The sequence below is a fragment of the Balaenoptera musculus genome, chromosome 20, assembly GCF_009873245.2.
Source record: "Balaenoptera musculus isolate JJ_BM4_2016_0621 chromosome 20, mBalMus1.pri.v3, whole genome shotgun sequence".
NCBI classification, from domain to species: domain Eukaryota; kingdom Metazoa; phylum Chordata; class Mammalia; order Artiodactyla; family Balaenopteridae; genus Balaenoptera; species Balaenoptera musculus.
In genome coordinates, this window is record NC_045804.1 from 48,060,357 (window position 1) to 48,076,770 (window position 16,414).

Genomic DNA, 16,414 nt, shown 5'->3' on the forward strand with positions numbered 1-16,414 from the left:
GCGGGAGCATGCCAGGTCAGGGACCTCCTCCACGGGCACTAAGAGGGGCCAGCTCTGTGTGAGCTTCTGTGATGGTCCCAGGGGGAAGGGAGGAGGCTCCTGGCCAGCCCCGGGCTCCAAGGAGCCCCAGCAGTGGCACAGTCCTCAAGGAGGAGGCATAAGGGCACAGAGTGAGTGCTGAGTGCAGAGCAGCCCAGAGACGAAGCCTTATGGATGACGGAGGGCTGAGGAGGGCCCGTGGCCTTGGTGGACAAGTCTCTCTCCTGGGAGGCTGGGAGACTCTCGAGGGAAATGCCATCTGATCCTTATTCTTAGAAACAGGAAGTGATAGCTTCCCGAGAGCAAACTGACCTCATCCCCAGGCCCCGAGCCATCAGGGGTCCAGCCACTTCCAAAGCATGTGGTTACAGGTCACACGAGGAAGCATAACTAATAGATCCACATCTTGCCTCTCTTTCCTCTTCTAGCCTCAAAGTGAATCATCATCCCCTTAAATAAAGGTACCCCTTGATCAGGCCCTTAGTAAGGGAGCACGGGTGGCGTGTCATAAACTTGATCCATCCCACTGAATCTTTCTGGCTTTAATACCTTTCAAGTGTGACTGCCTCTCATGTGCTAATACTGCCATGTGCTAATTACCTCCTTGTGTTAATACCACCATGTGCTTATGCCTCCATGTGCTAATTATCTCCCATGAGCTCACACATTCTGTGTGCCAGTGTCTTCCAGGTACTAGTTTCATTCTGGGCTTGTGAAGGGCTTTAAACAGCACAAGTTAGTACTCAGAACTACACTCAGTTTTACCTGGGTATTGACGGCTCCTTGCTCTGAGCATCAGTCAAGGTCAGAGTCTGGACCATAAAGGATAAGGGCTGTCCCCAGAGTCTCCTGGAAATGATAGTTCAGAAAGAAATACCTGCTGTTCCTCTGCCAGCCTTTCTGGCTGGGAGAGCAGGGAGCAAGCAGAGCAACTAGAGCCGAGAGGCCAGGGTGCTGCCCTTGGCCCTGGCCCTGGCTCGCTGGGTGACCTTGGGGAACTCCTTGAGCTTCAGACCTCCTCGAGCCACCTGGTAGGCCCTCTGGATCTGTGCTGGCAGATTCCTGGCTCCAAGGTGAGCCTGGGCCAAGCCACAGCCTCCCTCCTCTGGCTTCCACTGCCACCTCCACCCGGCGGTTCCCATGGCGGCAGCCTCGGTCCTCTGTTTACTCTGCTCTCTGTGTGTGATTTTTCCACAACAGGCCATTGAGGACACAATGCCAGCTTCCCCCCAAGGAGGTGCTGCAGAGCCCACGCCCACAGCCAAACAGCGGATGTGACTCTCCAGCCCGGCGGTGGGGGGTGGGGCGTGCGTCTCAGACTCCCACGGCCCCTGGGCCTAGACCTCAGCCTTCTGAGAGGGGTGCAGAGAGCCCGGGTCAGATTGGGGTTCCATCCCCAGAAACATGCGTGAAACCTACAGCAAGTCACCCGCCCTCTGAGATGACTCCCAGGCTGTAAAAGAGGTCATGTGCCAGCCTGGGGGCCTCTGTGAGGCTCCAAGAGCCCACCGCCGACAAAGGGTCTGCCTTAGCTCCTCCCAGAGGCAGCCCCTGCCCGGCATCCCCAGGCACGAAGGGTCGGGGACTCTGGGCAGCAAATGCTTCCTGCTGCAGCTGGCTCCAAGCCAAGCACTGCCTGGCCACGCTCAGGTCAAACCAATAGTATGGCTTTCGCCCCGGCCTCCGGTCCCCAGCCAGGAGCAGGCCCCGGGTGAAAATGCCAAGACACAGATCCTAAGCGTCACTGGGTTTTGTGCTCATAAGTGTATATACCATCATTGTAAAAAACTAAATGTAGAAATAATTGGAAAACAAGTGTCCTTAAACTTCTTGGGTTCCTGGCATAAGACAGTAACTGACACTCAGCATGCAGCATGTGCTAGGTGTAATCTGAGCACTTTGCCTGACCTTACTGCCTTTATCCCCACTGAGGTTTTCCTCCTTTGATGGTTTACCTGGGCTCAGAGAGGCTAAGTGACTTGCCAAGGGCACATACTTGTTTATGGTAGGTTCAGGAGCTGAACTCTAACACTCAGGCCCCTGAAATTCAGAAGGCTGATCTCTGTGCGAGGTTGCCTGGAAACGCTGACATCTATTGTTTTGAGGTGCGGGGTGGGACCAGTTATTTTTCCAGGAGCTTAGAACAGTCCACCAGGCACTCTAAGCCTGGCATCCTCTAAGGATCCTTATCCTCAGGGCCATCCAGGCAGGGTGGGTGAGGAGCCCTCAGCTCCAGGCCTTCTGTCTCCTGCCTCAGCCTTACCCCAACCCCAGACTCTGGGCCCTTTGGTCACTGGTGGGCTTCCCCTCCCTCCCAGCCAGCCTGCCTCCGGTCCCCTCATTTCAGTGTCCTCCCACCTTCTCCAGCTTATTTCCCCACTTGCTTTGTCGTCTTGTCCTATCTTTACTCATCATATTCCTTTCTCCTAGTCTGTCTTTCTTCATCTTCCAAGACCCAAACCATCCTGGCCTGAGCTGGGTCTGGCATTTAGTAGACCTGTCCTTTCCGAAATGGTGTGAGTGTGTCCCCTCTTCAAGGTTCTCAGGGGGCCTGGGAGACACCCAGCCCAGGGGTCTGTGTGGCTGGGACAACTGGATATTCACATGCAACAGACTGAAGTTGGGCCCTTACCTCACACCATACACAATAGTTAACTCAAAATGAATCAAACAGTTAAAACTATAAAATTCTTAGAAGAAAACATAGGGGTAAATCTTTATAACCTTGAAATTTATAATGGTTTCTTAGATATGACACTAAAAGCACGAGCAACAAAAGACAAATAGATAAATTGGACTTCATCAAAATTAAAAACTTTTACAAAGGAGGCAAGAATATACAATGGAGAAAAGACGGTCTCTTCAGCAAGTGGCACTGGGAAAGCTGGACAGCCACATGTGAAACAATGAAGTTAGAACACAACTTCACACTATGCGCAAAAATAAACTCAAAACGGCTTAGACTTAAATATAAGACTTGACACCACAAAACTCCTAGAAGGGAATATAGGCAAAACATTCTCTGACAGAAATCATAGCAATATTTTCTTAGGTTAGGCTCCCAAGGCAAAAGAAATAAAAGCAAAAATAAACAAATGGGACCTAATCAAACCTATAAGCTTTTGCCCAGCAAAGGAAGCCATAAACAAAACAAAAAGACAACCTATGGAATGGGAGAAAATATTTGCAAATGATGTGACCGACAAAGGCTTAATTTCCAAAATATACAAACCGCTGATACAGCTCAATATCAAAAAAAACAAACAACCCAATCAAAAAAATGGGCAGAAGACCTAAATAGACATTTCTCCAAAGAAGACATACAGATGGCCAACAGGCACATGAAAAGATGCTCAACATCATTAATTATTAGAGAAATGCAAATCAAAACTATGGGCTGGCCAAAAACTTCGTTTGGTTTTTTCTGTACGATGGCTCTAGTAGCCCTTAGTTGTCTTTCACTTCATTTGAAACAACTTTGTTAGATTGTATTGTGACAACTGTCATATCAGTGTGCATTTTTAAAAAACTTATCAAAATTGGTGAGTTTTTGTGTAACCATTTTAATATTGAAGATGGAAGAAAAAAAGTAACATTTTTGGCATATTATGCTTTATTATTTCAAGAAAGGTAAAAACGCAACTGAAACACAAAAAAAGGTTTGTGCAGTGTATGGAGAAGGTGCTGTGACTGATCAAACATGTCAAAAGTGGTTTGCGAAGTTTTGTGCTGGAGATGCTCCATGGTCGGGTAGACCAGTTGAAGTTGATAGCGATCAAATTGAGACATTAATTGAGAACAATCAACGTTATACCACACGGAACATAGCTGACATACTCAAAATATCCAAATCAAGCGCTGAAAATCATTTGCACCAGCTTGGTTATGTGAATCGCTTTGATGTTTGGGTTCCACATAAGTTAAGCGAAAAAAACCTTCTTGATGTATTTCTGCATGTGATTCTCTACTTAAATGTAACGAAAATATTCCATTTTTAAAACAAATTGTGATGGGCGATGAAGAGTGGATATTGTACAACAATGTGGAATGGAAGAGATCGTGGGGCAAGAGAGATGAACCACCATTAACCTCACCAAAGGCCGGTCTTCATCCAAAGAAGGTGATGTTGTGTATACGGTGGGATTGGAAGGGAGTCCTCTATTATGAGCTCCTTCTGGAAAACCAAACGATTAATTCCAACAAGTACTGCTCCCAATTAGACTGACTGAAAGCAGCACTTGATGAAAAGTGTCCAGAATTAATCAACAGAAAATGCATAATCTTCCATCAGGATAACACAAGACCACAGGTTTCTTTGATGACCAGGCAAAAACTGCTACAGCTTGGCTGGGAAGTTCTGATTCACCCACCATATTCACCAGACATTGCACCTTTGGATTTCCATTTATTTCGGTCTTTACAAAATTCTCTTAATGGAAAAAATTTCAATTCCCTGGAAGACTGTAAAAGGCACCTGAACAGTTCTTTGCTCGAAAAGATAAAAAGGTTTGGGAAGATGGAATTATGAAGTTGCCTGAAATATGGCAGAAGGTAGTGGAACAAAACAGTGAATACGTTGTTCAATACAGCTCTTGGTGAAAATGAAAAACGTGTCTTTTATTTTTACTTAAAAACCTAAAGAATTTTTTGGCCAACCCAATAAAATGAGGTATCATCTCACACCAGTAAGAATGGCCATCATCAAAAAGTCTACAAATGGGGGGCTTCCCAGGTGGCGCAGTGGTTGAGAATCTGCCTGCTAGTGCAGGGGACACGGGTTCGAGCCCTGGTCTGGGAGGATCCCACATGCCGCGGAGCGACTAGGCCCGTGAGCCACAGCTACTGAGCCTGCGCGTCTGGAGCCTGTGCTCTGCAACAAGAGAGGCCGCGATAGTGAGAGGCCCGCGCACCGCGATGAAGAGTGGCCCCCGCTTGCTGCAACTAGAGAAAGCCCTCACAGAGACGAAGACCCAACACAGCCAAAAATAAATAAATAAATTAAAAAAAAAAAAAAAGTCTACAAATGGGAATTCCCTGGCTATCCAGTGGTTAGCACTTGGTGCTTTCACTGCCGAGGGCCCAGGTTCAGTCCCTGGTCGGGGAACTAAGATCCCACAAGCCGCGCAGTGAGGCCAAACAAACAAAAAAAGCCTACAAATAACAAATGCTGGAGAGGGTGTGGAGAAAGGGAACCCTCCTACACTGTTGGTGGGAATGTAAATTGGTGCATCCACTATGGAAAACAGTATGGAGTTCCTTAAAAAAATTAAAAATAGAGTTACCATATGATCCAGCAATCCCACTGCTGGGCATATATCCAGAAAAGAAGAAAACTCTAATTCGAAAAGACAGATGCACCGCAATGTTCACAGCAGCACTATTTACAATAGCCAAGACATGGAAGCAATCTAAGTATCTATCAACAACAGATGAATGTATAAAGAAAGTGTGGTATACATTTATGAAGGTATAAAGAACAATGGACAGTCCCTCCCATCAGGAAACTTGCACAAGCCTCTTAGATAGCCTCATCCACCAGAGGGCAGAAAGCAGAAGCAAGAAGAACTACAATCCTGCAGCCTGTGGAACAAAAACCACATTCATAGAAAGATAGACAAGATGAAAAGGCAGAGGGCTATGTACCAGATGAAGGAACAAGATAAAACCCCAGAAAAACAACTAAATGAAGTGGAGATAGGCAACCTTCAGAAAAAGAATCCAGAAAAATGATAGTGAAGATGATCCAGGACTTCAGAAAAAGAATGGAGGCAAAGATTGAGAAGATGCAAGAAATGTTTAACAAAGACCTAGAAGAATTAAAGAACAAACAAACAGAGATGAACAAAACAATAATTGAAATGAAAAATACACTAGAAGGAATCAATAGCAGAATAACTGAGGCAGAAGAACGGATAAGTGACCTGGAAGACAGAATGGTGGAATTCACTGCTGAAGAACAGAATAAAGGAAAAAGAATGAAAAGAAATGAAGACAGCCTAAGTGACCTCTGGGACAACATTAAACGCAACAACATTCGCATTATAGGGGTCCCAGAAGGAGAAGAGAGAGAGAAAGGATCCGAGAAAATACTTGAAGAGATTATAGTCAAAAACTTCCCTAACATGGGAAAGGAAATAGCCACCCAAGTCCAGGAAGCACAGAGAGTCCCATACAGGATAAACCCAAGGAGAAATACATCGAGACACATAGTAATCAAACTGGCAAAAACTAAAGACAAAGAAAAATTATTGAAAGCAGCAAGGGAAAAACGACAAATAACATACAAGGGAACTCCCATAAGGTTAACAGCTGATTTCTCAGCAGAAACTCTACAAGCCAGAAGGGAGTGGCATGATATACTTAAAGCGATGAAAGGGAAGAACCTACAACTAAGACTACTCTACCTAGCAAGGATCTCATTCAGATTCGATGGAGAAATCAAAAGCTTTCCAGACAAGCAAAAGCTAAGGGAATTCAGCACCACCAAACCAGCTCTACAACAAATGCTAAAGGAACTTCTCTAAGTGGGAAACACAAGAGAAGAAAAGGACCTACAAAAACAAATGCAAAACAATTAAGAAAATGGTAATAGGAGCATACATATTGATAATTACCTTAAATGTGAATGGATTAAATGCTCCAACCAAAAGACACAGGCTTGCTGAATGGATACAAAAACAAGACCCATATATATGCTGTCTACAAGAGACCCACTTCAGACCTAGGGACACATACAGACTGAAAGTGAGGGGATGGAAAAAGATATTCCATGCAAATGGAAATCAAAAGAAAGCTGGAGTAGCAATACTCATATCAGATAAAATAGACTTTAAAATAAAGAATGTTACAAGAGACAAGGAAGGTCACTACATAATGATCAAGGGATCAATCCAAGAAGAAGATATAACAATTACAAATATACATGCACCCAACATAGGAGCACCTCAGTACATAGGCAGCTGCTAACAGCTATAAAAGAGGAAATCGACAGTAACACAATAATAGTGGGGGACTTTAACACCTCACTTACACCAATGGACAGATCATCCAAACAGAAAATTAATAAGGAAACACAAGCTTTAAATGACACAACAGACCAGATAGATTTAATTGATATTTATAGGACATTCCATCCAAAAAGAGCAGATTACACTTTATTCTCAAGTGTGCACGGAACATTCTCCAGGATAGATCACATCTTGGGTCACAAATCAAGCCTCAGTAAATTTAAGAAAACTGAAATCATATCAAGCATCTTTTCCGACCACAACGTTATGAAATTAGAAATTGCAGGGAAAAAAATGTAAAAAACACAAACACATGGAGGCTAAACAATACGTTACTAAATAACCAAGCGATCACTGAAGAAATCAAAGAGGAAATAAAAAAATACCTAGAGACAAATGACAATGAAAACACGATGATCCAAAACCTATGGGATGCGGCAAAAGCAGTTCTAAGAGGGAAGTTTATAGCTATACAATCCTACCTCAAGAAACAAGAAACATCTCAAATAAACAATCTAAACTTACACCTAAAGGAACTAGAAAAAGAAGAACAAACAAAACCCAAAGTTAGCAGAAGGAAAGAAATCATAAAGATCAGAGCAGAAATAAATGAAACAGAAACAAAAAAAAATAGCAAAAACAAAGATCAATAAAACTAAAAGCTGGTTCTTTGAGAAGATAAACAAAATTGATAAACCATTAGCCATACTCATCAAGAAAACGAGGGAGAGGACTCAAATCAATAAAATTAGAAATGAAAAAGGAGAAGTTACAACAGACACCACAGAGATACAAAGCATCCTAAGAGACCACTACAAGCAACTCTATGCCAATAAAATGGACAACCTGGAAGAAATGGACAAATTCTTAGAAAGGTATAACCTCCCAAGACTGAACCAGGAAGAAATAGAAAATATGAACAGACCAATCACAAGTAATGAAATTGAAACTGTGATTAAAAATCTTCCAACAAAAAAAAAGTCCAGGACCAGATGGCTTCACAGGTGATATTCTATCAAACATTTAGAGAAGAGTTAATACCCATTCTTCTCAAACTCTCCCAAAAAATTGCAGAGGAAGGAACACTCCCAAACTCATTCTATGAGGCCACCATCACCCTGATACCAAAACCAGACAAAGATACTACAAAAAAAGAAAATTACAGACCAATATCACTGATGAATATAGATGCAAAAATCCTCAACAAAATACTAGCAAACAGAATCCAACAACACATTAAAAGGATCATACACATGATCAAGTGGGATTTATCCCAGGGATGCAAGGATTCTTCAATATACGCAAATCAATCAATGTGATACACCATATTAACAAACTGAAGAATAGAAACCATATGATCATCTCAATAGATGCAGAAAAAGCTTTTGACAAAATTCAACACCGATTTATGATAAAAACTCTCCAGAAAGTGGGCATAGAGGGAACCTACCTCAACATGATAAAGGCCATATATGACAAACTCACAGCAAACATCATTCTCAATGGTGAAAAACTGAAAGCATTTCCTCTAAGATCAGGAACAAGACAAGGATGTCCACTCTCACCACTACTATTCAACATAGTTTTGGAAGTCCTAGCCATGGCAATCAGAGCAGAAAAAGAAATAAAAGTAATACAAATTGGAAAAGAAGAAGTAAAACTGTCACTGTTTGCAGATGACATGATACTATACATAGAGAATCCTAAAGATGCCACCAGAAAACTACTAGAGCTAATCAATAAATTTGGTAAAGTTGCAGGATACAAAATTAATGCACAGAAATCTCTTACATTCCTATACACTAATGATGAAAAATCTGAAAGAGAAATTAAGGAAACACTCCCATTTACCACTGCAACAAAAAGAATAAAAAACCTGGGAATAAACCTACCTAGGGAGACAAAAGACCTGTATGAAGAAAACTATAAGACACTGATGAAAGAAATTAAAGATGATACCAACAGATGGAGAGACATACCATGTTCTTGGATTGGAAGAATCAATATTGTGAAAATGACTATACTACCAAAGCAATCTGCAGATTCAAAGCAATCACTATCAAATTACCAATGGCATTTTTTACAGAACTAGAACAAAAAATCTTAAAATTTGTATGGAGACACAAAAGACCCCGAATAGCCAAAGCAGTCTTGAGGGAAAAAAACGGAGCTGGAGGAATCAAACTCCCTGACTTCAGACTATACTACAAAGCTACAGTAATCAAGACAATATGGTACTGGCACAAAAACAAAAACATAGATCAACGGAACAAGATAGAAAGCCCAGAGATAAACCCACGCACATATGGTCACCTTTTCTTTGATAAAGGAGGCAAGAATATACAATGGACAAAAGACAGCCTCTTCAATAAGTGGCGCTGGGAAAACTGGACAGCTACATGTAAAAGAATGAAATTAGAACACTCCCTAACACCATACACAAAAATAAACTCAAAATGGATTAGAGACCTAAATGTAAGACTGGACACTATAAAACTCTTAGAGGAAAACATAGGAAGAACACTCTTTGACATAAATCACAGCAAGATCTTTTTTGACCCACCTCCTAGAGTAATGGAAATAAAAACAAAAATAAACAAATGGGACCTAATGAAAGTTCAAAGCTTTTGCAGAGCAAAGGAAACTACAAACAAGACGAAAAGACATATCTCAGAATGGGAGAAAATATCTGCAAACGAATCAACGGACAAAGGATTAATCTCCAAAATATATAAACAGCTCATGCAGCTCAATATTAAAGAAACAAACAACCCAATCCAAAAATGGGCAGAAGACCTAAATAGACATTTCTCCAAAGAAGACATACAGATGGCCAAGAAGCACATGAAAAGCTGCTCAACATCTCTAATTATTAGAGAAATGCAAATCAAAACTACAATGAGGTATCACCTCACACCAGTTAGAATAGGCATCATCAGAAAATCTACAAACAACAAATGCTGGAGAGGGTGTAGAGAAAAGGGAACCCTCTTGCACTGTTGGTGGGAATGTAAATTGATACAGCCACTATGGAGAACAGTATGGAGGTTCCCTAAAAAACGAAATATAGAATTACCATATGACCCAGCAATAACACTACTGGGCATATACCCAGAGAAAACCATAATTCAAAAAGACACATGCACCCCAATGTTCACTGCAGCACTATTTACAATAGCCAGGTCATGGAAGCAACCTAAATGCCCATCGACAGATGAATGGATAAAGAAGATGTGGTACATATATACAATGGAATATTACTGAGCCATAAAAAGGAACGAAACTGGGTCATTTGTAGAGACGTGGATGTATATAGAGACTGTCATACAGAGTGAAGTAAGTCAGAAAGAGAAAAACAAATATCGTATATTAACGCATATATGTGGAACCTAGAAAAATGGTACAGATGAACCGTTTTGCAGGGCAGAAATTGAGACACAGATGTAGAGAACAAATGTATGGACACCAAGGGGGGAAAGCGGCAGGAGGTGGGGTGGTGGTGTGATGAATTGGGAGATTGGGATTGACATGTACACACGGATGTGCATAAAATGGATGACTAATAAGAACCTGTTGTATAAAAAAATAAAATAAAATTCAAAAAAAAAAAAGAATGGAATATTACTCAGCCATAAAAAGGAATGAAATAATGCCATTTGCAGTAACATGGATAGACCTAGAGATTATCATACTAAGTGAAGTCAGTCAGACAGAGAAAGACAAATATCATATGATATCACTTATATGTGAAATCTAAAAAAAGTTACAAATGAACTTATTTACAAAACAGAAACAGACTCACAGACATAGAAGACAAACTTATGGTTACCAAAGGGGAAAGGGGAAGGGACGGATAAATTAGGAGTTTGGGATTAACAGGTACACGTTACTATATATAAAATAGATAAACAACAAGGACCTACTGCATAGCACAGGGAACTATATTCAATACCTTGTAATAACCTATAATGGAAAAGAATCTGAAAAAGAATATATATGTATATATGTGTATATATATATGTATATATGTGTGTATATATATATATATATATATATATGAATATATATATATGAATCACTTTGCTATGCACCTGAAACTAACACATTGTAAATTAACTATATGTCAATTAAAAAAATTTAAAACTTTAATGCATCAAAGGAACTATTAAGAGAGTAAAAGGACAACCCATAGAATGGGAGAAAATATTTACAAGTCATATATCTTTATCTTTACTTTTATCTAGATAAAAGTCTAGTTTCTAAAAGACACAGGATAAGCAGGGTGTATCTTACTTTTACTCCAAGATTTTTGGAGAACACATTCTTTAAATGTTAAGACATAATAGTAGAGAATGCAGAATTTACACAAAATTCTAGCTACCGTGGGAGACTTTAAGAAATGTGGAACGTGAAGTCAAGCATGTGGGGGGAATGTGAGTTCAACTTCTTGCTCTCCTGCCAACAAGGGAGTTGTACAGGAGAGTTTACAAAATCTGCAGGGTTCTGTGGATGGAAGGACCCAGAGAGCTGCCTTGCTGGGCAGGCTGGTGGGGAGACCTCAGACAAGGTCAGCCACCAGGAGGAAGCCTGGACCTTACTGGGTCTGTCTGTCACCGCCACGTCCCTGAGCCTGGCACAGCACCTGGCTCCTAGCTCACTGAATTAGGCCTCTTTTGGTTGCAGGTAACAGAAGCTGATCTCAGAGTAGGTGTGCAAAAATGGGAAACTCTCGGCTCCTGTGACTGACAAGTTCAAGGTAGCTGGTGTCAGGATGGCTGTATCAAGGGATGAAGCATCCTCATTCTTAGGCTCCTGACAGGAGCGCAGAAGGGCCATGCTGATGTTCCTGTGTCCCAGCAACCCCCGTAGAGAGAGAACTTCTCTTTCTCCACAGTTGTGGCAAAGGTCCTGGGACAGAGTTTCATTGGAATGACTTGGGTCATGTGCCCACCCCTGGATGAATCACTGTAGCAGGGGAACAGAAGGCTCTGATTGGCCAGGCCTGAGTCCAGGCCAGGAGCGGGCACTCTGCTGGGTGAGCCCCAGAGAGGAAAACTTCTGTGAGAGAAGGGAAAATGGCAAGAACAGGTGCTTTATGTAATAATATAAATGTATATTTACTGACATGTAAAAACATTCACAGCGTATTACTAAATGAAAAAATAAGTTATAGTGTCTACAATTTTTTGACCTATAGTGAAAATCTCACAACATTTGCAGTAAAATATTAACATTGGTCATCATTGGCAGTGAGATTATGGGAAATATTCTTTTTGCTTATCTGTATTTTGAAAAAAAAATTTTTGCAATAAACGTGTGGTACTTATTAATAAGAAAGGAAAATAAAAGTTGGTTTTTTGTGTTTTGTTTTTTTTAACATTCTATTGTGAGAGTTTGCTTTTTCAAGTTTTGTTTTTAAATTTGTCACAGGGTTTGGCTTTCTGAGCTCCAGGCTGGAATATGTGGCGGGTTTCCTGCTTGGGGAATTGTGTTTTTCCAGGTTGCCTGAGAGGCACTGGGAGTTTGGAACAAACAGGAGCTGCCCGTTTCTCATGAAGCCCTGACCCTGGGGCAGCCCCTGGACCTGGGTCACCACACCACCCTTAACGCTGAGCCCCACATGCCAGGCCTCAAGCCTGCATATTTAATTTTACCCTTATTTGCACGAGCACTGTTACTCATGCAATGTTAATGTTGTGAGACTTTTCCTTATAGGAAAAACATATTTTTTCTTATATAAATGGGATTGTTGACATTATTTATATCTTGTTTTTTTCATTTAGTAATATGTCTATTTTTACGCCAGCATCACACTATCTTGAAATTCTGTTGCTTTGCAGTAAATTTTGAGAGTGTGAGTTCCCCATTTTTCTTTTTTCAGTATTGTTTTGGCTATGCAGGGTCCCTTGTCATTCCATGTGAATTTTAGAATCAGTTTGCCAGTTCTTCAAAGAAGTGAGTTGGGAATCTGACAATGGATGGCACCGAATCTATAGATCAGTTTGGGGACTATTGCCATCTTAATAGCAATAAGTCTTCTGATCTATGTATATGGAATGTTTTAAAATCTATTTAGATCTTTAATTGCTTTCAACAATGTTTCATGGTTTCCACCGATAAATTTTGCACTCCTTTTGTTAAATTTACTCCTAAGTATTTTATTATTCTTGATGCTGTTTTTTGTTTGTTTTTTTGGAATTGTTTTCTTAATTTCATTTTCGGATTTTTCATTGCAAATATGTAGAAATATAATTGATTTTTTATACATATTGATTTTGTATTCTGCAACCTTCCTGAATTCATTTGTTAGTTCTAGTAGTTTTTTAGTGAATTGTTTAGGATTTTCCATATACAAGATCATGTCATCTGCAAATAGAGATAATTTTACTTCTTCCTGTCCAATACAGAATCCTTTTATTTCTTTTTCTTGCCTAATTGCCCTGGCTAGAACCTCCAGTACAATGCTGAGTAGAAGTGGTGAGAGTGGACATCCTTGTGTTGCTCCTGATATCAAGAGGAAAGCATCCAGTCTTTCACCAGTAACTATGATGTTAGTGGGTTTTTCATAGATGCCCTTTATAGAAGAAGATCTCTTTTACTCCTAGTTTGTTGTTTTAATGAAAGGGTGTTGGATTTTGTCAAATGCTTTTTCTGTGTATTTTGATGATCCTGTGGTTTTTGGTTTTATTCCATTGATATGGTGTAGAGCATTAATTGATTTTCAGATGTTAAACCAACCTTGCGTTCCTGTGATAGATTCCATTTGCTCATGGTGTATAATTTTTTTCTGTGATGTGGATTTGTGCGAGTATTTTGCTTAGGATTTCTGAATCCAATTTCATAAGAGACAATGGCCTATAGCTTTCTTTTCTGGTGCTATCTTCACTATTTTGGTGTCAGGGTAATACTGGCCTCATAGAATGAGTTGGGAAGTATTCCTTCCTCTTCCACTTTTGGAATAGTTTGTGAAGACTTCTTTGGTATGAATTCTTCTTTAAATTTTGGTAGAATTCTGCAGTGAAGCCATCTGGTCCTGGGCTTTTCTTTGTAAGTAGTGTTTTGATTACTAATTCAATATTTTGTTAAAGATTTTCTATTTCTGGGAACTCCCTGGTGGTCCAGTGGTTAGGACTTGGCGCTCTCACTGCCAGGGGCCCGGGTTCCTGAAGGTAGTTTGTATCTTTACAGGAATTTATTCGTTTCATCCAAGTTATCTAATTTATTGGCATACAATTGTTCATAGCCTTCCTTTATAATCCATTTTATTTCTGTAAGGTTGGTAGTAATATTCCTTCTTTCATTTCTGATCCTAGTAATTTGAGTATTCTTTTTTATTTTCTTGGTCAATTCAGCTAAAGTTTGTCAATATGGTTGATCTTTTCAAAGACCCAGGATTTGATTTCATTGATTTTTCTCTATGTTTTTCTAACTCTATTTCATTTATTTCCACTCCAGTCTTCATTCTGCTTTCTTTAGGCTTAGTTTGCTCTTATTTTACCATTGTCTTAAGGTAGAAGTTAGGTTACGGATTTAAAATCATTCTTTTTTTAATGTAGGTAGTTACGGCTTAAAATTTCCTCTAAGCATGGCTTTAGCTGCTCTTTGGTGTTTTGTATCTTCATTTTTATTCACTTCATTTTCTAATTTTCCTTTTGGTTTCTTCTTTGACTCATTGGTTATTTAGGAGTATGTTATTTAATTTTCATATATTTGTGAGCTTCCCAAATTTCTTTCAACAGAATAACAAAGAGACACACTTGTGGGACTTCCCTGGTGGTCCAGTGGTTACGACTCTGCGCTTCTACTGCAGGGGGCACAGGTTCAATCCCTGGTCAGGGAACTAAGATCCTGCATGCGGCACGGTGCGGCACAAAAAAAAACAAAGAGAGAGAGACACACACACACACTTGTGCACATGTTCTAAGGTTTCTGGGGGATACGTTCCTGGGTGTGAAATTGCTGGGTTAAGGGTAAATATATTCAGCATTTACTTAGATCTTGCAGAAAGGTTGCATCAGTTTGCACACCCACCAGCAATGTGTGAGACATCTGGGTAAGGTAGAATTTTCTAGTTTTTGTGAACCTCATGGATAAAACAATTGTTTGAATTACATTTCAATTATAAATGAGATTGCACATTCTTTTTCATATGTTCTTTGGCCAGTTGTATTTCTTTCTCTGGAATTTATATTGATGTAAGGTGTGAGGTAGGAATCAAACTTTGTTTTCCGCATCTGACCCAACATGCTTTCAAGCTTTCCTCTCCTTTGCAATAGTTCTAACTTTTGAATAGTCAAAGTTGTCCATCTCTCCTTTATGGCTCCCATCTTTGATGTCATGCTGTTTGACACTGCCTCTGTTGGACAGAGCTCTTTATGCCTGGCTATCCTGGGCCTCCGTTGCTCAGGGCCTAACTGAAGTTCTTGTCAGAAGCTTCTCTTAAGGAGCAGCCCAGGGCCCCCCTCCCTTAGCAGAGAGGCAGGAATGGGATGGCTGTTTCTAAGAAGGATGGTGGACCTGTAAGCTTTGTGACTGACATGTCTAGGACCCACGTTTATCCTCTTTGCTTTTTCTTTTTAAAATTTTATTATTTTGGGACTCCCCTGGCAGTCGAGTGGTTAAGACTCTGTGCTTCCACTGTAGGGGGCGCGGGGTTCAATCCCTGGTCAGGGAACCAAGATCTCACATGCCACGCGGCACGGCCAAAATAAATAAATAAATAAAATCTTATTATTTTATTTTTAATCTTCATTCATTCCTTTCTGTTATCTTGCCTACATTTATTTTGCTTTTTGATTTCTAACTTCTTGACATGAACACTTAGTTCATTTAATTTTGCTTTCTTTATGTTAGTAAATATTCACTTATGGTTATGATTTTCCTTGAATAAAGCTTTGACCACCCTCCACATGCACAATTTTTATATTTTTTCACTGTCATTAACTTCAAAATAGTAATTGCAGTGTGGATTCTCTTTTTCACCAAAGAATGACCTACGATAGTTCCCTTCCCTTCCGTTTCCTTGTTCTGGTGGCTAGATTTCTAAACCTTTTGTTAATAACATCTGGTCTTACGGCATATAATTTCTGCTTTAAGTTTTTCATTGAGATATAATTCATAGAACATAAAATTTACCATTTAAAAGTCAAACACAATTTAGTTTTACTGTATTTACCATGTTGTGCAACCATCTCCATGATCTAATTTCAGAGTATTTCCATCACCCAATTTCTGTTTTTAAAATATTTATTGAGAAACCCACTCACATTAAGTCATGTAAAAAGGGGAACACTCTCACAGAAATGAAGTGGAGGAACAATAGCTAGACTTCAGAGGAAAAAGAAAGTACCAGGAAGCTACTCTAGGGC

The 16,414-nt window shown here is 40.3% G+C and overlaps 1 non-coding gene across 1 annotated transcript; it reads left to right on the forward strand.

Moving 5' to 3' along the window:
- The first annotated feature begins 14,813 nt into the window (after nt 1–14,813).
- On the forward strand, nt 14,814–14,886 carry TRNAR-UCU. Its single transcript has one exon. It is a non-coding gene; the product is annotated as a tRNA-Arg (tRNA).
- Nucleotides 14,887–16,414: the final 1,528 nt, after the last annotated feature.